The 27665-nt window shown below is 44.1% G+C and overlaps 1 protein-coding gene and 1 long non-coding RNA gene across 4 annotated transcripts in view; one reads left to right on the top strand and one right to left on the bottom strand.

The window, feature by feature from the left end:
• The window catches only part of MB21D2 (Mab-21 domain containing 2), a 108050-nt gene that overhangs the window by 27214 nt on the left and 53171 nt on the right, over window positions 1-27665 (bottom strand). Inside the window, exon 1 of one of the 3 annotated variants that reach the window (XM_038583710.1) lies at window positions 17040-17155. The exons of the other annotated variants lie outside the window; for them this stretch is intronic. The gene's annotated coding sequence lies outside the window, so the exon portion shown is untranslated. Of the gene's footprint in view, window positions 1-17039; window positions 17156-27665 lie in introns of those variants that run through there. 3 annotated transcript variants of the gene reach the window in all.
• On the top strand, window positions 6634-12323 carry LOC111093846. The gene is made up of 3 exons (XR_005383913.1): window positions 6634-6774; window positions 10202-10344; window positions 12145-12323. It is a non-coding gene; the product is annotated as an uncharacterized LOC111093846 (long non-coding RNA).

Raw genomic sequence — 27665 nt, forward strand, 5'->3', positions numbered from 1 at the left:
AGTAAATAAATGTCTGATAATCTCTAAAATGACTTGCAGCTGGAGATGCCTGAATGCATCTACTCACAGCTCAATGAAATGCTTTTCTCCAAGATAAATCTTCTCTTCTAAGAGCTCAAAAGAAGAAAGAAGATTATTCATGCCTGGCGTGGACTTCAAGATAATACAAATTTATATATGTCAAAGGCTAATTTCGAAAGTCCAGGACTCAGCCCAATCCATTTTATTCAAATTGATTTCTGGTTTTGAATAAATTAACAGAGTAAAGGGATGAGAAAATATAAAAATCATGGAAATAGTAACAGAAATATTTCTACTAGAAGGGTGTCCCACAGACAACCTATATTGATCTTGGGCGCCAAAAAGAAAAAAAATCACTGTATCTCCTCTCTATGCTGATATATGTTCTGTAGGAATTTGTTTCTGTGGGAACTCTGGGAGTACAAGTAGTAATGCCTTGTGTTGGCAGTACACCCAGCTTCATCAAGAGAACCCTGGACAGTAAGAATAGGGTCAGATCACTGAGGGACTTAAATCTCAAAGGAAGAACTTCAGATTTCATCCTACAAAATCACATCAACTTGCTCCACACAAGTACAATGTTCCCTAGTACCTAAGGCCCTTGCTGTAAAAGTTCAATGAACATTTGTTGGATTAAAGAAGAAAAAATAAATTCCTAAAGAATGTCAGGAGGTGTAATAAGCTTCAATTATAACTTGGCAAAAATTATGAGGGAAAGTTTACAATTGGAGTTTGTTAGCAAAGTGGGAAAGAGTGTGGGAGAAAGCTTCCTAGGAGAGGTAATATCTTGAGTTAACCTTTGAAAAAAAGAAGGTGGTTTGGCTATGTGGGGTGACTTCTAAAGCTACTTCTGCTAAAAGACCCATTAACTTAACTGGACATTAATTGCCTTGTGTATAAAATGAGAAGAGACAACTTCCAAAGGATTTTCAGCTCTAACAATCTGATTAAAATAGCTGATGTCTGTAAAGATGTGACCAAATTTAATTGTCATACATAGACTTCATGTAAGGAAGAAATTATAAAATATTTTTAAGACTGTCATTTAGAATTTTTGTTTTTCTTTTTTTAATTTTTAATCTCTTAAAAACATTACCACTTTGTTAACCGTTGCCATCCCTTCTCCAAAAATCATTCCTTTTTCTCCCTACTTTGTGTTCCCATATCAAGCCAAGCCAGTGTTTTATGACATTCTCATGATCCCCTTCTAGAAGCTAAATACAGAAAAGATGCTCAAAAAAAGTACTGGGAGGGACACAGGAGAAAGTCCATCTAAACAGTTCTTCCTCCCAAACTTCACCTTCTTGTTTCAAGGGGTAACTTAAGATACTACATGCTCCGAATAGCTTTCCGCCAAGATGTCTGGCTTAGGAACACTCCTGTGTGCTTAGATACTGCTGTGTGCACCCCCAGCAGGTCCCCGACCTGCTCTATTTACTTACTGTCTCCCTGTTACAATACAAGCTCATGACAGAAGGGGCTTAGTGGTGCCCTGGCCTACCTCCCACTTTATTACTAGTTCCTAGCACAGTAACTGGCACACAGTAAGCATACCAAATGCTTCCTGAATGAAAAAGAAAATGAATGGGAAAACAGAGACCTGGATAAATGTGTGTGTAGGGGAATGCAATTCATTTCGGGCAAATTCTCTTGCCAAGGAAGTAAAAAAATGGAGTGTGGAAGGGACCTCAGAGATCATCTGGTCCAACCCCCTCATTTTCCAGAAGCCAAGGAATCTTGGCATAGTGCCCCCTGAAATATAAAAGAATATTTCAGGAAACATGCAAAAGAGTATTAGGAAAAGCAAACATCCTCTCCAATAAATGAGGATGCCAGCCCACACAATCTGCAAGTGGAACCTAAATAATTAAAAAAATGTTCACGGCGCTAATTTTATTTGGCCTTCATTAGTGCCTTCAGTGAGTCCACCTCGTACCTAGCAGTGTCAAGTCCACATCACACAGGCTCAATTACTTAGTATGTAGATCAGGCAAGATTTTCCCTTGTCTCCCTCCTGTGTTTCTCCAGCCTTTCAGTGCTCATTAGCACCTCCAACAGAAGGCTGAGGAAATAAAACTCCAATTTATCAATGTCAACTGTTGAACCAGCAAATTGCATCAATCCCGCCCCCACATGGAAGTGTTTGGACAATTCTGAATCAACAAGATGTTGGCAGCTGTGTTCCTATGGTTCAGTAATTGCATTGTTTCCTACTGTGCTCTACGGGTTGTGAAATGAATTTATTAAATAACCAACACAAAGGGAATGTGGTGTGGGCTAGTGCAAACAGCTCTGGACTGGTGTTGGGATCCTGTCTTTATGGTCTCCCACTTTGACCACCAGCTTTGACGATAGTTCCTCCGGTCCTTGGGCTCCTAACCATTTAGGAAGACAATTCTGCCCTGGGTAGTAGAGAAATCTACGGTACCTAAAAATACCCTGTGTTTCTCACCCCACGTACAGACTTAATATTGATCATATTGTCCATATACTGGAATCCAGTATGCTTACTTTCAGCTCAAATTCTGCCCTTTGTGTGTAATATCCCATGACACGCAAACAGTACACCTTTCAACAGAACACCACTCTCGAGAGGATGCACTAGGGCTAACTGGCCACGTCACACTGGAAGGCAACGGTTAGAAAAAGAAAATTGAGTCCAGGCACAAGTAGCACTTAAAGGAGGAATTCAAACATCCAACTCACTGGTCTTTGTTAAGTTTGATAGTTGGTACTTTGCTAGTTGTCTTGGGTTTTTAAAACTAGTTGGTGTTCTGTAAATCTAGGCTGATACTGGCTGTGTGACAGACTAAGATTTTTATTTTTTTTAAGATTTTATTTATTTATTCATGAGAGACACACACACACAGAGGCAGAGACACAGGCAGAGGGAGAAGCAGGCTCCACGTAGGGAGCCTGATGCGGGACTCGATCCCGGGACTCCAGGATCGCGCCCTGGGCCAAAGGCAGGTGCCAAACCGCTGAGCCACCCAGGGATCCCCAGACTAAGATTTTTAAATGAATACAGAAAACGCACTTGGTATATTATTCCAGCTCTGAAAGGAGAAAAACAAGTTTGATAAAATCAACCCTGTTCAGTTACTCTTAAGTCATCAGCCTCTTACAGCCCAGAAGGCAGGCAGGGTTTGAGTGAGCGTCCGGAGAAGGTCTGCAGAGGGTCACCCTGCTGAGCGGTAGAGGGAAAGTCTCCCTGGCTCTCTGGGTTTAGTTGGGCCCTAAATAGCACAAGGTCTCCTGGGTTCCTGGACACTGAGAGGACGCGAAGTGAAGATGAGACCAGGGAAGACAACTTCTCTTCAACTGGGAGTTTGGCGCTCATTCATTTAGGCCTCAATTGTTTTCCTATTCTTTCTTAAAAGGCAAATAATAATAATGCTTTCTGTCAAACTAAAAGCAGAATTTCACTTCTTCCCAATTTCCCTGCCCAATTACTTCATAAACAGGGCTCAATTCAGATCCACCATCATTTACTGAGATCTACACACAGCCCGGTGGTTCTGGCCAGGAGGTATAATTGCTGGCAGATGATCTACGTCAGCTGATCACCTCCACAATGGGGATCGTGGCTGTTACGGGTTCAGATAATGTATGTAAAGCACATGGCCCAGTGATGAATGTACTAGAGAAATCTATCACACTCAGGCTAGGAATTCTATTTCCCAATCTCTGATTTACACGTCATAAAAGCACTGTGAGGTGGGAATTATGGTCACTGTCTTGCAGACAGAGAAGTTAAGTGGCTACCCAAGGACATGAAGTCAGGAAGGAAAAGATTTAGTAACTAAAACTGGGTTTGGCTTCACTCCAAATCGTACCTGCTTTCTGCAACAAGATGTGGGTGTGCATTTCTAGGATTTTGTTGTTCTTTTGGACTGACTGGTGGTGATGTCCTACAAGGCATGATTCCAAATCAGTATCATGTTTTGCCGGTTTCCCCCTTTACCCAAAAAAGGTGGAATGGAATATTTACATAGAGGTTTACTGCTGGGAGTTTTATATTCTTGGATTCTGGCTATATGTGAATTTACTCTTTTTTTTTTTTTTTTCTAATGAGGAGCCCTGTAGCCAACCTGCAGGTCAACGGCCCGATAAGCAACACAGTAGATGGTGACTTTTTAAAAATCACAGTGTGCCAGCAAGAGCTGGGGATGAGCCCTCCTGGCCTCCCTAGAACATGCTGAGGCCTAAGATAGGAGGCCAAGGTTTCAGCTCGCTGCTGCCTCAGGACTGGGGCCGAGAAACCTGTATTCCCAACTCTCATCTGCTGTAGCAAGTCATTTCTTCATCTGGATCATGTTTTCCCACCTGGAAAATTGTGGGTTGGGACTGGCTGATATATTTTCGTAAAATCGTGTTTACTGAAGTATAACGTATAGACAATAAAAGTCATCTACTTGATACAGCATGATGAGTTTGACAAAGGCTTACAGATTTATAACTATAGCCACAATTTAGACACAGAAGATTTCCATCGCCCCCCCAAAATTTCCTCAGACCCCTTTTGCAGTCAATCCTCTTCCTAGGCCCCAGGCATTTCTGACCTAATCTCTGTCCCTATGGTTTTGCCATTTCCTGATTGGCACAGAAATGACAGAGCATGTAGCCTTTCACGCTGGCTCCTCTCACTTAGTGTGAGACTTTTAAGATTCATCCATATGATTGAATTCAACAAATCAATAGCTTGTGCCTTCTTATTGCCATCCATTGTATTGATATGACACTTTGTTTATCCACTCAATAGCTGACCCCCACTTGGCTTGTTTCTAGTTTTTTGCTATTAAGAGTAAAACTGTCGCAAACATTTGTGTATGGGTCTTTATGTGCACACACTCCATTTCTCTCACACAGAAACTCAGGAGCAGGAGTGTGATGGCTGTGCCATTTGTTCAGTGGATGTGTCTGACTTTCTTACAAAGTATCACACTGTTCCCCAACATGGCTATACCATGTGGCATTCCCACCAGCCAAGAACGGGCTGGTTGGTATTTAATGGGCAGCCTCAGATAATGACTGCAATTTCCATCCATGTCTCATGAATGTGTGGACTCTTCTTCCCATGAACTGTATCTCAGCACCCCCCTCAGTACCAGAGTAAGAAGTACACGAACTCAATGTTGAGATCCCTTCCAGTGCTGTCTGTCATTCTGTTGCCTTCTTTGGACGTCTGATTCTGCGATGGTGGGCACCAAGTAGTGGTTTCAGGCTGAAACCACCATAATTTGGAGACAGCCTCCAACACTGCCACCTACCAGGGGTGTAAGGAAATCTCACAGGCTTGGTTTCCTCTTCTGCAAACTGAGGGTGATACGTACGTTCCTCTCAGGTCTTGGAAGATAGATGGTGTACATGCTTGGCACACAGTAGGCACTCAGTAAACAGAATTTTCAGCTTCTACAGTTAGAGACTGGCACGGCTGAGAAGGAAACGGTAGGTGATAAACTTGGTCCCCCGGGACCACTAGATACGTGAAGACGGAGGTCCCTGTGTTCATCACAAGTTTCAAGGTCCCTCCTATACGTGTGAGGCTGGTTTCTTCACTCTTCTATCCATTTATAATACATGCATGTGCATGTGGGATGACAGAGAGAGAGAGATGAACCCCTCCCTTGCCAAACAGTCTAACATGCTCCTCTTAACCGACGTGTAGAAAGACACGGGGCAGAAGGTTTGCCATGGGCAAGAAGAAAGGCAGAGTGCCAAGGCCCCACATTCTAGATCATAGCAAAGCAGCTTAAAGTGTGAGCATTTATAGGATTTCAGCTCTGATTTTCAGGTTATTCAGGGAAATAATACTGTGGATCTAGAGTTTACCCAAGTGCCAATGTGTGTGCATAAGAGGGAGAGGGGAGGCGAGAAAGGACGGGAGGAACCACCAATGGGCATCTGAGCTCTGAATAATGCATTGACACGTTCTGTTTTAAGTACTGTTTATGCTCCAGCACCCCCCCACCTCCCACAAGCTAATTACCTCGCCATTTTGAGCACCCAGCTGTTGCTGTCTGAAACCTGACCTTCACCGTGAAGAGGCTCACAGCTGCAGTGAGCTGCCTACCTAATAATGCAGGGGGCTCCCAGCAGCTTCATACCTCTCCTCCCCTCAACTAACTTAGTGAAACAGGCTGGTTCCCCTGGTTCCTCCTCCCCAGACCATCTGTACCTCAGACAAAAAGAAAGGAAGAAAGCCAGAAGCAGGGCATTATATGGGAGCTGGTCAGAACGCAGGATCTCAGGCTGCCTTTATAAAGACCTTCTGGATCAGAGTCTGTGTTTTAACGGGAGGCCCAGAGAATTTGTAGGCACATTAAAATTTCACGAGTGCCAGAATGGGACATAAATCCCCAAGAGTTTTCATTCATTCAATTCAAGAACCTGACCTAAGACTATGAGAGGGCCAAGCTGATCAGGAAAGCACAATATTGGAAAAGCAGTGTGGTGTGAAGGAAACAGCCAGCCCCCAGTGAGCCTCAACTTTCTGATATCCATGCCCTTGTGCAGTTTCCTTGAATAGAGTCAGGTCTGGGTGGCAAATTGATTATGTAAGCAGTGACAGTATGAAACGTTTGAAGTGAGGTCATAAAAGGCACTCAACATTTTCCCACCTCGGTCCCTTGGAGCACTTGCTCTGGGAGAAGCTGGTCCCTATGTTGTAGATACTAGGAAGAGCTAGTGGAGAGGCCCACCTGGAGATGAACTGAGGAATCCACACAATGTCAGCAGCAACTGGCCAACCACGTGAGTGAGCCAGCCTATATAGAACTTCCGGCCCCAGTCGAGCTCACAGATGAATAATCAACCAATGCTATACCTGCAACTTCATAAGAGGCCCCAGCTAGGCCCATCCTGAATGCCTGGTCCCAAGAAAACTTAGGAGAGAAGAAAATTTTCAAATGCTGTTTTAAGCCACTAAGTCTTGGGGTAACTGGTTACTTGGCTATTAACAACTACTGCAAGGACAGAGAGCTGGGTCTGAGGCTGGGCTCCCCCAACCGGTGGCAGAGCTCCATGGTCACATCGCCTTCTTAATGTCTCAGATGCCTCATCATCTGTAAAAGGAGCAACTATGGTTTATCAGATCTTTAAGACCTTTGACTATAAAGATGCACTATTATTTTATAGATCACTAAGACCAAAAAAAAAAAAGTGCCGCCAGAATTCTAAAATGCGTACTCATTTTAGAGATGTAAAACTGTGGGAAAATTGCATCTGAAAATGGATGAAATACGGTGTTATACTTGTTCTGCACCCACCACACGGGAGATGTTACAAGGATCAATGGCATTACAGATGAGAAGGCCCCTGGGGGGAACTGATGGGCAGCATCCTGAAGCACCAGGACTTGAGGAAGGGGAATGACATTATGGCTCCAGACCAGCTAATTAAACTGGCTCTGCTGGGCTTCGTCCCCTCTCTTGCCTCAGGCTCCTATCACAATTTATGCTCAAAATGACTGTTACAAAGCCCAGCTGAGAGGGAAAAACAGTCAAGGAAAACCATTTGTGGCAGTGCTCCCTAAACTTGCTGGAGCATAAGAAATCACCTGGTGCATTTGTTAAATATACACCGAGGCCCCTTCCTAGAGACTTCGATTCAGCAAATCTGGAGCAGGCATTGGATCTATGTTTTAACAAGGGCCCCAAGCCATTCTTGTGAACACACAGGCTTTAAAACACTGATTGAAACAGGGTAATATCCATCCACTTATTGGTATTTTTCCTTGTATCAGATCATAATAGAAAACTGCGAACCTGGACTGCCTTAGCTATGTCCCCATGTAAGAAATGCCTTCAACCCAGTATAAGAGTTTACGGAAGGTCAATGTAAAAAAAAAACAAAAAACTGTCTCACCAAGGAGAGTTTACATTGACTGGAAAATTTATGGAAAATTCTATGTTTCAATGTTTACAGTATATAAATTGGCATAATCAATATATTAAAGAATAGATCCCTTGACAGACTGATCTGCTTTCTTTTTTATCAGTCAATGCAAGTTGCTAGGCAACCATTTTTCCCTTTTTTGCTTAGACTGCCAGGAATCTTTCACCTAAAATTCATGCCCCCAAACAATAACAATACTAACAATAGTTATATACCTTGATTTAAAAAAAAAAAAAAAAAAGGGGCAAACAAAAAACCAGCTGCTGCTATACAAAACTTCTCATGATGTTTCGGCTTTGTTCTGTATTTTAATGGTTATGCTACACTCAGACTTTTTTCCCTTCAAGACCTTCGAGTCCTTTCGGAAGGTAAGAAAGGGAACAAATTTTAAAATCAATCCTGTTAATTTCGTTTTGTTCTGTTTCTCATCACATTTAGACTAAGCGACCACAACCCAGTTTCCAGCAACACTTCACGTTGCGTGGGCTTTCTCCTCTCATGCCAATCCCTTGGCCAGCTTTTAAAACACCGCCGGAACGCTAACCGTATCTTGGCAAGGAGACTCTACTTCCTATTCAAGCCAAATACTTAAGAGAATAAACAGAAAATAATTTTAGAGCCTCTCTAAGAAAGCTCTCCTTGTCTTTCTCTGGTGGATAACAAAATATCCTGGCAATCTGACCCAACTATGAAGCACAGAAAAGCCATCAAGATCCTTCCCTACAAGAACAAAATGAAACCAAATCCCCAAAAACCCTAAAACAAAACCTTGCACTTCATTTTTAGTATTTTTATTTTTTAATTTTCTTAAAGATTATATTTTTTTATTCACGAGAGACACAAAGAGAGTGGCAGAGACACAGGCAGAGGGAGAAGCAGGCTCCTCGCAGGGAGCCCGATGTGGGACTCGATCCCAGGTCCCCAAGATCACGACCTGAGCCAAAGGCAGACGCTCAACCGCTGAGCCACCCAGACATCCCATCACTTCATTTTTAAACATCTTACCCGTGTGCCTTCAGTTTTGCAACAGAAATTCATCCTTGACCTGAACTTCTAAATATCCTACAAACAATAATTAAGTCGCTAGAACCCTGCTGTGTAAAGGGCACTTTCTAACAGATGGGAAACCAAGCCAGAGCACAGGAACCGTTTCCACGCTTCCCCACCCTCACACAGCAAGGAGATTAGGGGCAAGGATTTTCGTAATCACCTTGGAAACTGGGGTGCACGCAGAATCCCAAAAGGACATGCCTATGCTATCAATACTTCAGAGTACAGAGTAAGGACTAAGGACACTCATTATGGTCCCAGTGAATATTTCCAATCTCCATGGATTGTTTCATACCATGCTGGCTGCCCAGGCTGACTTCACCCTGCTTTCTGGTGAAAGGTCTCTTAGGCCGTGAAGTCCTTCAGGCTGCCATTCCCCTCCCATCAGGGCTAATCCACTGTCACCTGTCTTCCCCGGACACGCACACCACAACACCACAACTGGCTGCCTCATCAGTTTGTCTCTGCTGCTGGATCCAGCTGCTAGGGGTGAATGATCCCAGTTAAATTCAGTCAGGACCAGATTACCCGGTACACAGTAGCTGCTTGGGCAATTTGTGTAAATGAAAGAATCTAGTTCAGGGACTCTGAGGTCCCTCAGATTCTGTGATTCATGCAAATAAGGATGTGAGGCCCAAAGAGGTGAAGTTATTTTTTTTTCTCCCAAAGTCACACCAGAGAAAAAAAAGAAGACACACAAAAATCCTCTCCTTTGCAACCTGAGTTTTTCATCCTGCCTTCCCCCTTCCCTTTCATTTCTCACCCCAGAACAAGGTTCCCAGGGAAGCCTTCCAGCCTGGGGCCAGGCAGGCTCCTTGGTTACCTGCTCCTGTAGCTTCCTAGAATCACGTTCCTTTTTTTTTGGGAACTTTAGCCTGACTTGCAGTTTTACTTTCAAAAGCGAAATCATCTTACAAAGGCCTTTCTCAGTAAAATAAAAACTCCCTGAGAGCAGGAGCACGTCTTTGTTGCTGTGGTTCGCTGCTCTGTGGCTCGTGGCCAGCACAGGAAGCCTCGCTAAATATTTGCTGAATGAAAGAATCATTCTGGAACCCTCTGAAAACACGGAGTGGGTCTGTGGTGCAAATATTGTGTCTCATGAACAGCAGGCATACAATAAAAGTGGCAAATCATTCTTATACAGTATTAAAAGATACCTCTATTTTTGCATTCAGATGACTCACTTTATAAATAATAGGTGGCCAATGCTTCAACACAGATGTCCTTGTTTCAGACTCTGGGAAAAGCTGGCAGCCTCTCTCTCAGGAGGTGAACAAGGATATATTATTTATCACGGGAGTAAGACAAACGTGGAATACCAATGTGACGCTCACACAACTTCTTTCATGGGACAAATGGAAATATCTATTGATTTAGGTAAGCAATTGTTTCCTATCACAGGTACAGATAATTGATAGGATTATTCTTATTTGATTTACCCACCATCTTTTAAAAAAAATTCTTGAAAGTATGTAACAATATTTGCAAATTGTATTCCACTTAACCCAGGGAAAGTGCTAGGTCACATCTCTGATTTTCAAGCCACTTACAGACTCCAGAAAGAATTAATAACAATTTGATGTAATTACTTAAAATATTTCAACAGTCTGTGGGTTTCTAGAAGTATTAGACATCATCGCTCCCAGTCCTAACCCCAGAATTAAAGTAGAAAATTCAGTGGATCACTTCTATTATTGTTTCTCGCTGTTCTTCACCTGTTTAAATATAACAAAAATCTGCCAATTTACAGATTTACTACCCTTGATCCTCTGTCTCATGGTGAGAGATCTGCCCGGCTTGGGAGACCAAGAAGAAAGTGTTGAAAAAAGCCCTCTCCTGGACAAAAAGCTTTTGATTACAGAATGTCACTATTTTGGGAAATGTTCTTAGCACATCCCAGTGAAGTACTGTTATACCTCCCCTCCTCGGAGCTTGGGAAAATGTCACAGCACCTAAGTTGGGGTGTCTCAGAGGTACTGGAGGCAGCACCGAAGTCAGAAACTATGGTTATATGCTCTGATTTGTCTTTGAGCAGATGTAATGGGATCACAAATCAAGAGACCTGATTATAAACCTAGTGCCATCCCCCTCTGGCCTTCTACTTCTTCTAATGTTAAACAGAACCATTACTCGAAGGTCTCCTTTATTACCAGCATTCAGTGACCTTAACTTTGACTCTTCTGACACGCAGAGATAATGTCAGAACTTGTTTCTGGAAAGGCAGGGAAAAGACCAGATGTCTTCAGGGGGTTTATCAGTCTCTCCTACCTCTACCGTAGATACCCGAGGGTGCCCCGCATCTATGCCCGGCCAGTGCTTCACAGTGGGTCTCTAATAATTGTGAAGGTAATCCAGATGCTTGTTATGGGCTGTATTCCCCCCAATTCACTATTTTGAAGCTCTAATCCCCCCGGATCTCCGAATGTGACTGTATTTAAAGATGGGACTTTAAAGAAACTAAGTTAAAATCAGGCCACCAGTGTGGGCACTCATCAGATCCGACAAGTGTCCCCATAAGAGGAGGAAACTGGACACGCACAGAGACAAGGGGAACCCACGTACACAGACAAAAAAGGCCAGGTGAGGATACAGTGAGAAGAAAGCCATTTGCAAGACAGGGAGAGAGGTCTCAGGAGAAATTAAACCTGCTGACACCTTGATCTTGGATTTCCAGCCTCCAGTAATGCGAGAAAAGAAATCTGTTGTTTAGGCCACCCAGTCTGTGAGGTTTCGTCAGAGCCGCCCTCGACAAGGAACACGATGCTGAACTGATTCACCTGTTTAGATGAGACTGTGGATCATCTGTCCACATCTCTCCCTTCTCCAACGAAAAGACTTGAGCCCTACAGCAGGAAAGTAACTTTTCCAGGGCTACACACTTACTTACTTAGTGCCAGGAGAGATTCTAGATCAGAGCTCACAGGGGAAATGGGTATACTTGACCACCCAGACTTTCTCCCTTTAAAAAATTCCAAATCAGACAATAAATACTGCATTTGGCATAGACATCCACATGGTATACATCACAGAAACTACACCCAGTGCACAGTAATAATGTTTGAAGAACTAATTTTGTTTCTTTTGTTTGTTTTTTTTGAGGATCGGAGTCATATTTAGGCTTTTACCAAAAATTTACATTTTCATTTATTAGATGTCGTCTGCATTATTTCTCCTCAGCCATTGTCCACAAGACTCCAAGAAGCCAGACGAATATGCAGGTGTGGACTCCAGGCCCAGTTTCAACTCCACCGTTGTGGCAAAGGCTTGTCCATCACAGAGCAGAGACCTGGACCCAGGAGTACCCACGTTGGATGAAGAACTGATTTTCTATTAGGACTATAACCTTTCATTGAAGAAATAAAAACACGCCTTTAGAATATGCCCTGTTTGTGCCACAACTCTGCCAGTATCTAGTGACCAGAGTATGGGACTGGGACTTCTTCCTTCATTTCAGAAGGCCCCAACGTTTCCCCCAGACAGCACTCACCATAGCTACCGATTCTCTTCTGTGCTCCTTCCTTTCCCAAAGGGGCCTTCTGCAATCTGTATACACGGGGAGACACTCTTGACATAAACATGCCTGATTTTGAGACTAATACCAGGTATTAGACTCAACATTTACACTGGAACCTGTCTCTGTTCTCTGCTCTCGGTCCCATGCAGTGCCTAGGCAGTCTCCCAAACCTGGTCTGACACGGGCTCCAGGCCAAACACAAGATGGGGCTTGAGTGGGGGAATTTCCCTGCAGATCTGACAATGGTTGTTCTTCGTTCCAAGGCATGCTCCCCTACTACAGAAGACTTTAGGATGAGACCCAGCAAGAGAACTGAACGCAATTATCCATAGCAAACTCTCGATGATCAGAACTGAAAAAAGGGAAAAGCATTCCGGTCCAGTGGTTCCCAAACAATACTCCTTGGACAGGCGATGGCTGTCTGCATCTGAGTCATCTCCGTTTTTTAAAATATAAATTCCAAAATGCTATCCTCAGGATGCTCTATTTCATTGAACTGGATTGTGGGTTTTTAAATGATCCCCAGGTGATTATGTATTTTGGGAAAACCTCGGAACTGTTGCACACTTTTTCAGAGTTGAAAGAAAACAGAGAAATAGCCAGTGTCTACAGATCACAGTTCGAATCCCTGAGTCACTAACATTAATGACCAGAATCATCATGAGCCTAGAACTCTTTAGGTGAGTTTCATCCAATTCTATATTAGCTCCTGCACTATTATGTAATAGAACACCCAGAACTTAAAACAAGTGTTTCTTATCTTTCAGTAGGCCTCTACATAGGGATAGGACATCCTAAGTGTCCTCATAACATGCAGCTACCTTCCCTCAGAGTGAGCGATCCAGTAGAGGGAGCAAGGAGGAAGCCACAGTGCCTTTTATGATCTAATCTCTAAAGATACTCATTGCCATTTTCACTTTTTTCTACTTGTTAGAAATGGGTCACTAAGTCCAACCCACATTCCAGGAGAATAGGCTCCATCTTTTGAAGGGACTGTCAAAGATTTGTGGGCATATTTTAAACTACCATGATTTCCAATGTCTGTCATATTCTGAGAATGGAATAGAAACTAGAAATATAAAAGCATCTGTGGCCTTGACCTCATGAAATATGGGAGCAGGGGTGGTAGAAAGAAGTAGTAATAGAACCAAAAGTATATTATTCTTCTCTTATGAAGTCAAGCTAGTGAATGCACAGTTAGGTTAGGGACAGAGAGGCAGGTAAGTGTGCTAAATGAGAAGTCGAAAAGGCTTGGGTTTGAAATTCTACTTTCCCAGCTTGAGCTATGTACGTCATGTAGCCACTGAGCAGGACTTACTTCGTAGTGGTGAGGGAGCAGAGTCGCAGGCAGGGATTCTGTGAAGCCGAGGAAGGTAAAACCCAAGACAGTGCTAGACAAACAGCTAAGTGCTTTACACACTAATAATTATGACTGCTGGCGTGTTTGCTGTAAGTGAGGGTATTCACATCAGAACGTACTGAGGCCAATATACTGGGTCCTCTTAAGTCCTTTTGCATATACCGTCTGGGTTTGTGTTCTTGCCTTCTAGGGGCAAAGCAGCCCCTTCAGTGCTAAGGAAATCCTACCAAAAGGGATGCTCATCTTCCTGCTCCAAACTGTGTTTTCTTTCTGCTGGGCATGTCTTACCTGTGGCATGCCCAGGAACTGTGTCTGGCTGGGCCCCCTAAAATGTACCTGAACTGACCAAAGCTCCCTGACCAGGTAACTTCTCTCAAGGACTTATAACTGCTCCCCTGCATGTTTAAATGCCCACTGATAGTGGAGGTGAGAGTGAGAAGGAACTGCAAATGTATACAGACGTTTCTGGAAATATTTTGTGCTTGAGGCCATGTCTCCACATAAAGATTTAAGTATGATTTGCATATATAGAGAGAGACATGCAAACCTGAAAACAAAGTCCTAAGACAGAATTCTACTGTCGTCAGAATGGGAACTGCCTCACAGCTCCAGAGAAAAGAATTTGACTCAGAGTACTCAGCTCAAGAAGATGTCAATCTATGCGGAAAACAACTTATAACCACCCAGGAGTATGAAAGTATCTGAGAAAGCTCATTCCCAATTCTTTTACAAATCCCTTTCTTACTCCTCTCTTCCTCCCCAGTATTTTTGGACTCTTTAAAGAGATCCAAGAAATTCCACAATTTTGGGAAAATTCAGTGTGGTGAGACATGTAATATTTAAACCACCCCATGGCTGCGACAGGGGAAAAAAAAAATGAAAAGCATGCCTATGCAGAGATATAGAAAAGTGCTTGGAAAACAACATTGAAAACTTTTCCAGGCCTAAGGGCGGGGGGGGGGGGGGGGGGGGGGGGGGGGGCAGACAGACCTAAATCAAGAACTTTAAAAGAAGAAAAATTATCTTTTGCCCAGAAGTTAAAAATCCAAAGGAGAATTACTACTGGAATAAGTCTAAATGCCCCCCCACGGACATAAAAGATGATCATGAGAGGGAACACAAAAACTCGAGGCGGTCAAGTTTTAGAAGGCCACCTGCTGTGTTCCCCTTTCTGCAGAGAATAAAGGAAGAGTGACTAAAATTAGGAACACTTGTACTCATTCCCCACTTTGAAAGTCAACTCTGGGGGCCAGAGTTTTGTTCAAAATGAAAAAGAAAATCAAAGCTCCTTTAATTCAACCACCATAACTTTGTGTTCGAGGGTACAGTGAGGACTTTCCTTTTCCTTTTTCCCCTTTTTATTTCTCTTTTCTCCCCTCCCCCCAACCCCATCATCACACCAACCTCTCTGTGAACTGAGGCACAGTATCTAGGACAATTTATCAGGAGATATCCCAATTTAGATTATGGCTTCATCCCACCAAACCTAGGAACCCCAGAGTCTGTTCTCATTATGTTTGAAACAGATGAGCAAGGTTTTGTGGTAGCCAGTGTCTTGTCATGGACGGAGCCAGGCGAGACCTCCCCCGGAGGACCGAGAATGAAAAACCTGTTGAAACATGGTACTCATATGGGCCTCTTAATCTGCCCTACTCAGTAGAACAGTCAGATAAATCAGGGGCTTTGATTAAACAGCTGCTGAATAAATGAAAGCCCAGAAGATGAGGTTTCAGTTGATTAGGACAACCTCTTAGAAATAACTTCCTATCCTGGAATTGCTTCATACAAACACTTCCCTGCATCGTCGGGTGCCACCACGCTGTTCCTCTTAATTATCACCAAAGCTGATAGATAAGAAGCAGGTTGTAGCCAATATTTTACAGAAGTCAAAATCAGCAAATCATTTGTAAAATGCAAAAAACCTAAGTTTTAGATCAGAAAGACCCAGGAGTGAATTCACAAACTATCATATAGTACCTGATTGACTTAGATTAAGCCAAGACACTCTGGGCCTTGGTTTCCTGCTTCCATTTTAATTAATTAGTTTTTTAAAAGCCCAACAGGTTACTGTGAAAACAAAATAAGCATCTCCATGAAAAAGCACGTTGAAGTATCTGAGCAATGGCAGTGAATGAGACCACTCTCTGGTCTCTAACAGTCCCCAGGCCAGCTGGAGAAACACTATCAACAGGCAAAAAGGCAAGGCAGGTGTGGTAGCCAACCTCCAAGGTGGCTCCCAATGACCTCACCTTCTGTCAGTCACATTTTCGAGTGGTCATCTTCCATGATGTACCAAGGTTGGCCAGTGTACCCAACAGATGTGCCGGTTTTTACTTCCAAGATTAGGTTACAAAAGGCATTACAGCTTCCATCTTAGTGTCTCTGACCGCGCACTTTGGATAAGCCAGCTGCCATGTCATTGAGCAGCCCTGTGGTGAGGACCAAGTGGAGAAGGACTGAGGCCTCTCGCCAAGAGCCTCTTCTTGAGTGAGCCTGGAAGTGGATCCTCCACCCCCAGCCAACACCTCAGATGGCTGCGGTTCTGAGCAACAGCCTGACGACAATCTCCTGAGAAATCCTGAGCCACAACCACCTACCGCCTCAGCCACTTCCGGCCTCTTGACCTTCAGAAATTATGAGAGACAATATACGTTTGTTGCTCTAAATCGTGGAGCAATCTGTTACACGGCACCACATAACGCGTACATGAGGCCACAGAGAGAGTTGCAAGGTTTGGAAGAGGAAGAGATCCCTAAAGGCTGGGGGTTCAAGGGAGGATGAGTATGCGAGAGGTGGGGGAGTGGCAACACGCTGCGGATGCAAGGGAACCAGACAGAGGGGCAGAGAAGTATCAGAGGAGTTCAGCAGGTACCGTCAAGAGGGGCTGGGACGCCAGGCCGAGGGTCATCTTCTTACTCAGGCAACGGGGAGCAATGAGGATCTCTGAGCATGGGGATGACTAGGCAGGAAGTAGGGCTGGTGGGCACGTACAGGATGGATTAGCTGTGTACAACCAGGAAACCAAACAGAGCCTTTTGTAATGACCCAGGGGAGCAACCAAAGAGCAGAACCAGAGTGTGGCCGAAGCAGGAACGGACAGAAGAGATGAACGAGAGGTACATCGCGAACACTGGTCTAGCCTGTCCATGCTGGCCTCCCCTGGCCGCCTGCTGGGGCCTGACGTTTCTGAATACTCACTCGGTCATTTAATCTGCGTGCATGGCTAGCTCCACGCCTGAGGACACAGCTACCACGGGACACATACTTCAGTCAAAGCACCACCATTCATGTATAGAACTTGCTGTTCTGGCACACAATACATTGCCTGCAAAATTAATGCCATAAATATCACAGACATCATAGACACAGAATTAGCGTAAATGGGTAAGATTTGTTTTCTCTTAAATCACCTCAACCTGAAGAACCGACTCCCAATTACACTGTTATCTTTAATAAAATAAAGTTAAATGCTAATAAAAGAGGACCCACTGTGGGAGTGATACACAGGAAATTCAAAAACAATCTTTCACGACAGTGGCAGGTCTGAGGAGGAAAGCACTGAGAAACGATATTGGTATCATCAATCTTGTCCGGTCATCCTATGTAATAGGAGAAAAATCATCAAGATGCCAGTGGAGATTCAAAGAACATTTAGATTGTGGGATCTCTGGGATCTCAGGGGAGTGGATGCTATCTGATTAATTGGAGGCTTTGAAGCTGCTGCTCATGTTGGGTGCAGTTAGGGCCATTCTCATGAAACGGACAAAAGGGCCCCACTCAACAGCAGACAGAACCGTATGGGACCAAAGACAAGGAGGCCACTGGGGTGGAAAGGGCACACCCTTTCCACAAGGGTGTGGATGCACAAGGCTAGTGCCCACCTGGCTTAGCATGCACGGAGGGTCGTTGAGCTCACTCTCATCTCATAGCTAGAGAAACTGAGGCTGTTCTGGCCCAGGTCACAGAGGCTGGAGAGAAGATCAGAACTAGTATCCTGGTTTCTCTAACTCCCAGCCCCGCACTCCTGTTTCACTCGATTTCATGGTGGAAAGGAGGAAGAAGACAGAGGAAGATCCTTCCAAAGAGTCTCCAGTGAATGCACTAGGCTCTGAGACTTACTGATCTCAGCAGAAACAAAACCTGAGCCCAAATTCGAGTCAACAAACGCTGAGCCCCTACTACACACCCAGCAGTCTGCGAGGTCCTATCCAGTAGAGGCAGAAAATGTCACAGCAGACTAACCCCCGGCTGACCGTTGAGGGGGAAGGGGATGCAGATGTAGTGGGGCAGGTGACATTCAAAGGGCAGTTGGCGTCCTGACAACAAGGCAGTGGCAAAGGCCATCCACCAGGCCTGGAAGGCTGGTTCTGTGGTGGCTGAGACGGAGAGTCCTGGGAGACCAGGAGCAAAGGGAGGCTCCAGCCCCATCGCAGAGGCTTGGAACTCCAAAAGAAGTTTGAACCTTACCTCATAGACAAAGGGGGAAAACATGAATGCTTTTAATAAGGGGGTAACATGATCAGCCCTGGCCAAAAGGTGGCTCAACCAGCCACATCTGCAGCTTGCCCAGAGGATTGTCTGCCATCAAGTTAGTCCTTTTGGTGGAACCATAAAAGACAAATCCTGAAAGCAAGCTCCTTCCTGTCTCCGGCATGTCAGGAGAAGAACGCTGATCAGTCTCCCCCTGAGGGAAAGGTGCTAAGAACCCTGCTTGAGTAACCCGTGCCTCTGTGACCTGGCTGGCTGTGATGAAACAGGACCATCATCACAGCTGATTGGGGGCCAGCTCCGCAAAGCCACCCGGTGTTGGCACCACAGAGATGCGTCCTTTTCGATTCAAAAGCAATCGAGGTAGGGACATTTGCTCATGAAAATTGGATTTTGTTAAATTCACAGAACTATAAACATCTCTCTGCTTGGGTAACGTTGAAATCTGTCAAAGAAAATGTGTGCAGCATGTACATATAAACTAGAGCTGGTGAGGAAAGAAAGTGCTCCGAACACTGGAACGGAACACCTGTATTCCCACCCCGGATCTGCCGCTTACCAGCTCCATAAACTGCAGGTTACTTTGCTTTCCTGAGCTTCGGTTTCCCCATCGGTACCACCTTCCTTGTCCACCTGTCAAGAAGACTACCAGAGAGGGAGGGGTGCCTACACGGTCCCCAGCCCAGGCTCGTAGGCAACCGTGGATGGCCTCCCTCCAAGTGTATCAGACAAGGAGCCTCCTGGCACTTGCTCCCCTCCCCATGCGCATACGGAGTCCAAACTGCCAGACTTGGGCCAGAGCTCCTGTGCTCCTGGCTCCTTTCATACCATGTTCACTTCATCTGCTGATTACGAAATATGTTCTTCTGGTCCAGAGTTTGGTGTCTGCTCAATCCACTTCCTTCTAGTTCAGCTCCCCTTGGACAGAAACCCACATCAAACCATCTGGATGGGTCCCTGCCCATGCAGCCAGCCCGAGGAGACACACCATACAGCCAGGCCCCCTCATTTACCTTGTCCCTGCCTCTGCGGTGATGTGGCCTGGAGACCCAATGTCCATCAACGTTCAAATTTATTTTTATTTTACTTGCAACCTCTTAGGAGACAAGGAGTTTCATCAACTATTCTCCCTGCAGTCCTCCTCACCTTCCCCTTTCTTTTCCTTCCCTTTCACAGACTGACTCACGGGTAAATTAGCAGATGATACCACATAGCTACTGTGATGTCAAAGCTTCAAATGCAATCCAAAAACGCAGGTGAGAGAGATAAACAAAATGGCACCACCCACTTCTGTTTACAAGCAGATCTCCCCTGTTGTTTCTATCCTCTGGCAAATGGAGCCAACAAGACCTACTGAGAGAGATTAGGTGGAGGCCTAAGACACCCCTATGACAGTGCTCCGAAATTCCAACAGGTTGGGAACTCCAGAGGGAGAGGAGATGCTTTGACACCCTTCTCAATATAACCCCCTTCCCAGCATCAACTCCCATGACCTGAGTCCAGCCTGTTCTTTCACAAGGACACCATTCACACACCACATTTTGCCTGAAAAAGAGAAACCTGAATAAGCAAAAAGCCTCCCTTTGATCTCTAGTCTACTTCTGAACCTCCCATCTCTCAACCAGGAGGCTGGCAGCCTCTCCCCTTATTTCCTCCAAAGGAATGGCAACAAGACTAAAAGCTCTGGCCCATCAGTTCCCACTTGGAACTTTTACAATTGGTGATTAACAGCCTCTTAAATAAGCGTGATCCTCTACTCACTACAGACTTGGCTGCTAAGTCAATCGGATTCAAAATTAAAAGAAACACATGTATTCATTGTTCCATTTCCTTGGGAAGCTCAAACGTTGCAGCAGAGTAAGCGATGGAGAAGCCTAAAGAATGTGAGAGGATTATAGGGTGACCGGCACACATTCTTCCAATGACATAATTTACTGAGTAAGGTTTTCTCCTTTTGTATTTCAGAGCCAGGGAAAAAGAAACTCCAACCACTTTCATCAGTTAGGAGTTGCAGGAAGAATAATGTGCCATCCCTAACTCGGGCGAGTTGTCCTGGTCTCCAAAAAGGCTCTCTCGTCACAAGACCAAGTCACTTATTGGTGATCTTCGTAGTGAAGACCATCTTGTGTCTAGGATCGCAACTGCCATTTAGAGCACATTTCCTCTCCACCCCTTGATTTGAGGGGTGTCCTCATCTACACTCCAGTCATAAATGGCCACCACAAGGCAGAAAGGTCGCAAAGGTGAGGAAAGTCTTGTCCTCGTTGGCCCATAATTCACATCCCAACTGTTTCTCTACCCTGCCAGCCTGATCATCTCTGCCATCCCCCCCAAGACCTCACGGGAAGGAGGTTCAAATTTCACACTGCCCACTCACTTTGTCCTCTCCACCAGACTTTGAACAAGTAGCACTAAAGAGTCCACATTCATTTTACTGTCTAAAATAATGCCTTTGGCCAAATCACGATGAAGATCTCAATGGATACCCAACCTTCAACTGTCTGGATTATACCGTAATCACAGCCATCACCTAATTCTATCAGTTATATTATAAATACAACATATCTTTGTAATTCAGAAGTCTTTCTCCCATGCACATTTGATAAACCTATACTAAGAGTAATAGAAGCAATAGTAGAAACATAAAGAATAGCATTTATTAAGTACTTAATAGATGCCAGGCTGAGAGTACTTGATACATATTATTTCAGTAAATTTTCATAATAATCCTATGACATAGGCTGTTTTGGCATTTCTTTTGTTTCATTTTGTTTTATATCTCATCCTGGTACACTGCTCCTTTCTTCCCCTCCCCCCGCCCCCGCTGCCATGCCACAAACCACTTGGTTGGGTCAATGTGCTCACGTGCACACATATAAGTCCATACCATGGATCCCCCTCCCGCCCGCCCACACTATTACCTCTGATGGAACTCAGAGATTTGGGACCCCACACAAATCTCTTTCTATAGGAAACACACCAGAAATACCCTGAACAAAAAGGCCATGCAGTTTCATTTAGAATGAGAGAAATAGCCATCATCTGGCCAAGCTGCATTCGGATACTGCTGGAAAGAGCTCCCTAAAATAACAAAGCCAGGGACCACCTATTATTCTTGCTCCACATATCGTAACTTTTTAGTCTGTGTCTTCTTAAGACTTAACCATTGTTACTTTTCTATCACACCTGTGTCAAGATGAAAGAGTGTGGCACAAGCACAGGCAAGTGTGTGCATGGGCACCCTGATTCCTGCAAACACTTTTATTAAATGCCAATTAATTTAAGAGCCCCCACGGGATCTGGTCTCAGGGTTCCCTGAACCTTTTTATTTGGATGTAACAATTACAGCCCGGATGGAGAAGACCACCACATGGAGGCAGATGCTCCAGAAATACCCTGGAAGGAGCCATTCCTGAATCTTCATAGTCTCAGGGTCACAGAGCTGGAAGAAACCGAAGTATTTATTGGTCCCCAAGATACTCACACAATTATTTGTCAGAACAAGATCCAGATGGTTGGGTCTCTGAGAACCAATATTACTTTGCTGATTAAGTGTTGAAAATCAAGTTATAATCAGGTAAAGTCACAGGTTCTCCATGTAACTAGAGATTAAGAAACATAAGGTCTGTCAGACAAAATCTTTTGGGATGTGCTTAACAAACAAGACCTTGCTCCTTCCCCGGAGATAACCAGAAACACTAAAAAGAACACGGGCTTTTGAGTAGATTAGAACCAGGTCCAAATCTTGGCTCTGTCACTAACTCTCACTTAAGGATAATAAGACTAGTGTCTCTCAAAGGCTAATTTTCTTCATTATAAGACAGGAATAAGATCAACTCACCTAAAGAGATGGATTAAACAAGACAGTATGTCACAGGACTGTTCCTGATCCACAGCAGCAACTTAATCTCCCTTCATTTTTAGGTTATAACAATGGTTATGGGTTAGAAAACCACTCCCCGTATTGCCCCCAAATCAAAGCTCTTGCAGGACGGGCAACTCTCAATTCAACACAGCAGACCAGTCGCCCATACTTTTTACAAACTCAGTAACCCTAGCAACTCAGCCAGCACTTTCCTTTAACTACAATATCCCAGAGTTGTTTGCAGAGCACTTTCCCCAGGAACCCAGAAGTAGAAATGATCATCGGGACGCTATATGAAAAATGTAAACACTTGTATTCATTTTACACTGGGATAAAATATTCTGGCCAATAAGGTCAGGTAAAACGGACACAAATGAAAGTTCCATCAACAAAGTTCGAACAGAAACTCCATTCGGGCTTTGCTTCAAAGTCCTGAACACTCTCAAAAATAAAATATGACCAACCAAAGTGTATTTATGTCTACAGCTGTAACATTAACATTAGTGGCAGCTTGTTTACATTTATCGGCCAAGAAATGCTCTTCCATCTGGTCACATACCCAGCATAACACACATATTTCAAATATATTCAAATATTTCCTGTGTGAAAACAGAGGTTATTTCATGTAGACAAATTTGGAAGAAGTCAAGTGCTAAATATGCTGCAAAGAGCCTGCTTAACCCACAGAAACTGACATTTTCCTTTCAGTCTGCCAGTTAAATGCCTACTCTGCTTTTTAATTCATTCGCCCACCTCTACAAACATTTGCATTGACATTTTGCCAAGGAGCTATCCCACAAATCTCTAATGGGTAGGGGAGAAGGGAGTACAACAAATGTAACATGAATTTCAAATACTGGAGGCATCTTTGAAAATTTCTGGCCCAGAGAAAGCCCCACATTAAGCCAGACAAAATAAGTGACATCAGTACTTTTATATGTTTATGCTACATGAGGGTGTCCATTCATAGAGTAGATAATGGGACTCCCAATGCAGTAAGTTGGGATTGTGTAAAAGATCCGGTATTTTGCAGCCTGGAAGTACACTTTTGAATACATATTACTAGCCTGAAGAAAACCTTGTGAAATGGAATAAATCAACCTATTGCGATTTAATACATCAGCATCCAGGTGCAATGTGCTACATACGTATATCTGTATTTCTTAAAGTGCATGCTTAATGTATGGAAATGATTCAGTAGTACTGATTGCTAAGTCTTACAATACAGCAAATAAAACCCAAAGCCTGGTCATACACAGCCAGCAGCAGGAAAACATATCCACCATGACCATGGTGTGGCAAGGCTTCTACTGGAGAAGGTAGTCACTTCCTGGATGCCTGGGTGGCTCAGTAGTTGAGCGTCTGCTTTCAGCTCAGGTTGTGATCCCGGAGTCCTGGGATCAAGTCCTGCATCAGGCTCCCAGCAAGGAAGCCTGCTTCTCCGTCTATTTCTCTGCCTCTATGTGTGTCTCTCATGAATAAATAAAATCTTAAAAAAAGAAAAAAAAAAAAAAAAGATGGTAGTACTTCCTCCTGGAGGCTCTGATTGACCACAGGCAAGAAAAGAAATGTATTTGGAGGGTCCATGAGAGTCTACCAGAGAACTCTAGAATTCCTCCCATTCTGTATCTACCATAGGCATGATTTTTAATTTTTTGAGTAATCTATCTACTCAAAGAAGCGTACTTAGATATTACAGATTCAATACCATTGTAAGATTCTAAATGCTGCAGCCAGGGGGATGATGTTAAAGCTCATGCACAAATGTGTCACTCCTCTGTTCAGTCCTGAAACGCTGCCTTTTCATTCAGAGGGAAAGCTGGAGTCCCCCCAGGGGCAGAGGGGTCATAAGCCCTGCTCCTAGTACTTCCCATCCGTGCTCACATTGCTATACTCGCCTCCCTGCTGTTCTGTGAACGTCTCCAAATTCCGCCCTGGGTGGAAGACTTCCTCTGGTGTTCCCAAAGCTCATCTTTAACCATCTACAAGTTTTTGCTTCAACCTCACCTTCTTATTCTACTTAACATTTCAACCTCCTCCCATCCCCTTTGCTCTGTTTCTTTTAACAATACTTAATGTGCTAATATATAAAAAACAAAATGACAATTTATTATCATGCCCATTGTTTACTGTCCGCTTCCCCAGACAGGATGCCTAAGTTCCCAAGGAGAGGGAGTTCTTATCCATTTTTTTTCAATGATGTGCATCTCAAGTGTCTCGAATACTTCTGGGCACATGGTAGGGCCTCAAATATTTGTTGGCTGAATAACTGGATTGCCAGGGACAAAAGTATTCTATCACAGAACAACACCTAAAGGGCTCCACTGAAGCAAGGACTAGCCTGGAGATTCCTGTTTCCCAGACATTCACTCTGTAAAGCCATCGGCAAGGACCTGGATAGTGATGTCCCAGCCAGCTGCTGGACAGAAGATCGAGCAGAGTAACAGAAATACGGATGGTCTTGGGCAAGACATAAACTGCTCAAAAAGCCAGGATGGTATCACTGCAGGTTTCCACACCCCTCAAGGCATGGACTTGGACTGTATGGACTCTTCAATTTGACCTTCCAGGCTCCCAAATCTGGCACCCTCCCATGTATCCCTCATTCATGCCATCACTCATCACACCTGTGATAAGCTGGATAGGACCCTATGCCCTCCCTGTACATACTCCTCTACATTCCAGCAAAAAGGAGCTGCTTGCTATCGAGTTCCTGCCTGCCCAGCCCCACCCAGGTACACATACTGTCTGAAAACTCCTGGCCTCAGGCTCCGCCCCACCCACCACCTAAATCAGCCATGAGCAAACCTGGCAGTGAACTGAGCGCCCCACCCCATCTCCATATGGCCTAAGCACTTTTGCTGGCCTCAATCCACTGTGTACCATAATCCAAAGGGCGCGTAGGAATGGTTCAGAGCACAGCACATATTGTATCAGCCACCCTAAACCACGGGCCACCCCCAAATCTGAGCTACTAACCCCCATGATAAAGACCTGGGTAACTTTCTCCCATGTTGATAATCATCTTAAATATGTCTTATGTCCTCTAACTTGTAAGGGGGTCGGGGGGCTGTAGATTATGTTGTGGTTAAGAGCACGAAACTAGTTACACCAAGCCTTCTCTGCCAAATATTTATTAGCTGTGTGGCCTATCTGTGCCTGTTTCCTTTGGTATAAAATGGTGATTATAACTATACTTCTAAACCAAGTAGGGACGCCTGGGTGGCTCAGCGGTTGAACGTCTGCCTTAGGCTCAGGGCATGATCCCGGGGTCCTGGGATTGAGTCCCACATCGGGCTCCCTCCATGGAGCCTGCTTCGCCCTCTGCCTCTCCCTCTCTGTGTCTCTCATGAATAAATAAAATCTTTAAAAAAATAAAAAATAAATAAACCAAGTAGGTTTGATGTGACGACAAATGATTTTAAAAAGATAAAGCTCATGGAACAGTAAGTATAGAAAACATTCAAAGATATTACTCAAGATTTTACTCCAATAAAAAAAAAATGTGATTATTCACACGATGGAATATTATTTGGCTATGAAAAGGAGCAAAGTATTATACAGCCCACAACATGGTTGAACCTTGAAAGCATTACGCTAAGCGAAAGGCCAGGTATTACATAATTCCATTTATATGGAATGTCTCAAATAGACAAATATACGGATTCAGAAGGCAGATTAGTGAATGTCAGAGGGGGTCAGGGAAAAGGAACAGAAAGTGACTGCTAGTGGGATAGGCTCTGTTCCTGATGTGATGAAAATGTTCTGGAATCAGATCATGCTGATCACTGCACAACTTTGTAGATATACTAAAACCACAATATTGCACATACTTTAAAAAAAAAAAAAAAAAAAAACGGTATCGTTCCTCTTTTTTTCTCTCCCAGAGCTACTTCTAGGACTGTATCCAAGTCTTATCACTGTATCCCCCAAAGTCCCCAACAGAAAGACGAGTTAAATGTCAAAGAGACTAAGTAGCCAATGACAAATGTGGAGCCAAAATTTTCTAGGAAATATCAACAAAGACTGGAACAACCGAGCAGCTGTGAGGAATGATTGGCCAACTTGGGCAAAGTTTCATCCCCCAGGCATTTGGAGTAGCGCCAGCACAGGCTCATTCCCTGTGGCTGAGGGTCAAATGCAGGTTCTGCCAACAGGGGAAATGATCAAACAACAGAACTTGGACAAACCAGCGCAGGAGGAGAAAAGAGGGAGGGGAGCATGTCCTGTCCCTTTCTGCTGAGTGCGTAACCAGAGATGGCAGTTGGAATGCACAGCAACAGTGTCCAACACGCGGCAGGATTTATAGTCTCCCTTTAATCTGTGTAATGGCTACAAAAATAAATGAACTAGAAAGGACACTTGTAAGGAGACAAAATACCACAGGAAACAAATAGGCCCATATTTCAAAGCAAGTGTTTCTTTGTCTGAGCTGGCAGGCAGTAAGGAATTCTTAAGGATATTCCAGCACTCAGCTGAACCATTCTTGCAGCCTGTTCCACATATATATATATATCTACGAAGGTCATTTTCTTAGAAAGTTCTAAAAAAGGGAAAAACAGAAGGGGAAGTGAAGGATTACTTCAAATAGGAAGAGGAAACAGTCTCCTCATTTTATGATGGAGAGAAAAAAAAAAAGTTCTTTCGTGGATTTCCTAGAATCCAAAGGCTGTAAACATAGGAAACTGAAAACAATCAGAACAAAAGAAAATGCCCCAGCGTGGCTGACATAATCAGAGATGGATAAAGAAGCAGGTGAAGCCCAGTTGTCCAGCAAATCCTCAAACCATGTCTTAGAATCTTCAGAACTAAGTCCCCACCACAGACCCTCTGCATCATCTTTGCAAGGTCACTTGAATCACAATTCCCCTGATTCTCTGCCTGCAGCACTTTTTAAAAAAAAATTATTTATTTATTCATGAGACACACAGAGAGAGAGGCAGAGACAAAGGCAGAGGGAGAAGCAGGCTCCATGCAGGGAGCCCGAAGTGGGACTCGATCCCAGGACCCCGGGATCACACCCTGAGCCAAAGGCAGGTGCTCAACCACTGAGCCTCCCAGGCGTCCTTGCCTGTAGCACTCCAAACTACATCTCCAAATTACCCTGGGTTGGCCTGTTTCTACTTTCATGATCACCTGGAAATCCAGATCCTTCAAAGTGCTTTTAAACCATCTTATCACCTTTGATTTCTCTCAGCTACTTTTCTTCCCCATCAACAATGCCCTGAGTCCCGTCCTCATCATCTCTCTCCCACTGAGACCGTTTCAATTGCTCTTGATGAAGTTTAGCAAAGACTCTGCTCCATCCTCCACACAGCCCAGCATTATACATGAACGAACAAATGAACGAACGAACGAATGAATGAGGCCTAAATTCCTTAGACTGGACTTGAAGATCAGTCATCCCGCCAGCCACGTCAGCCTTCCAGGCTCTTCTTCCCCTTCAGGCCACTTCACTCCACAGCCCCACA

Source organism: Canis lupus, chromosome 34, assembly GCF_011100685.1.
Source record: "Canis lupus familiaris isolate Mischka breed German Shepherd chromosome 34, alternate assembly UU_Cfam_GSD_1.0, whole genome shotgun sequence".
Classification (NCBI taxonomy): domain Eukaryota; kingdom Metazoa; phylum Chordata; class Mammalia; order Carnivora; family Canidae; genus Canis; species Canis lupus.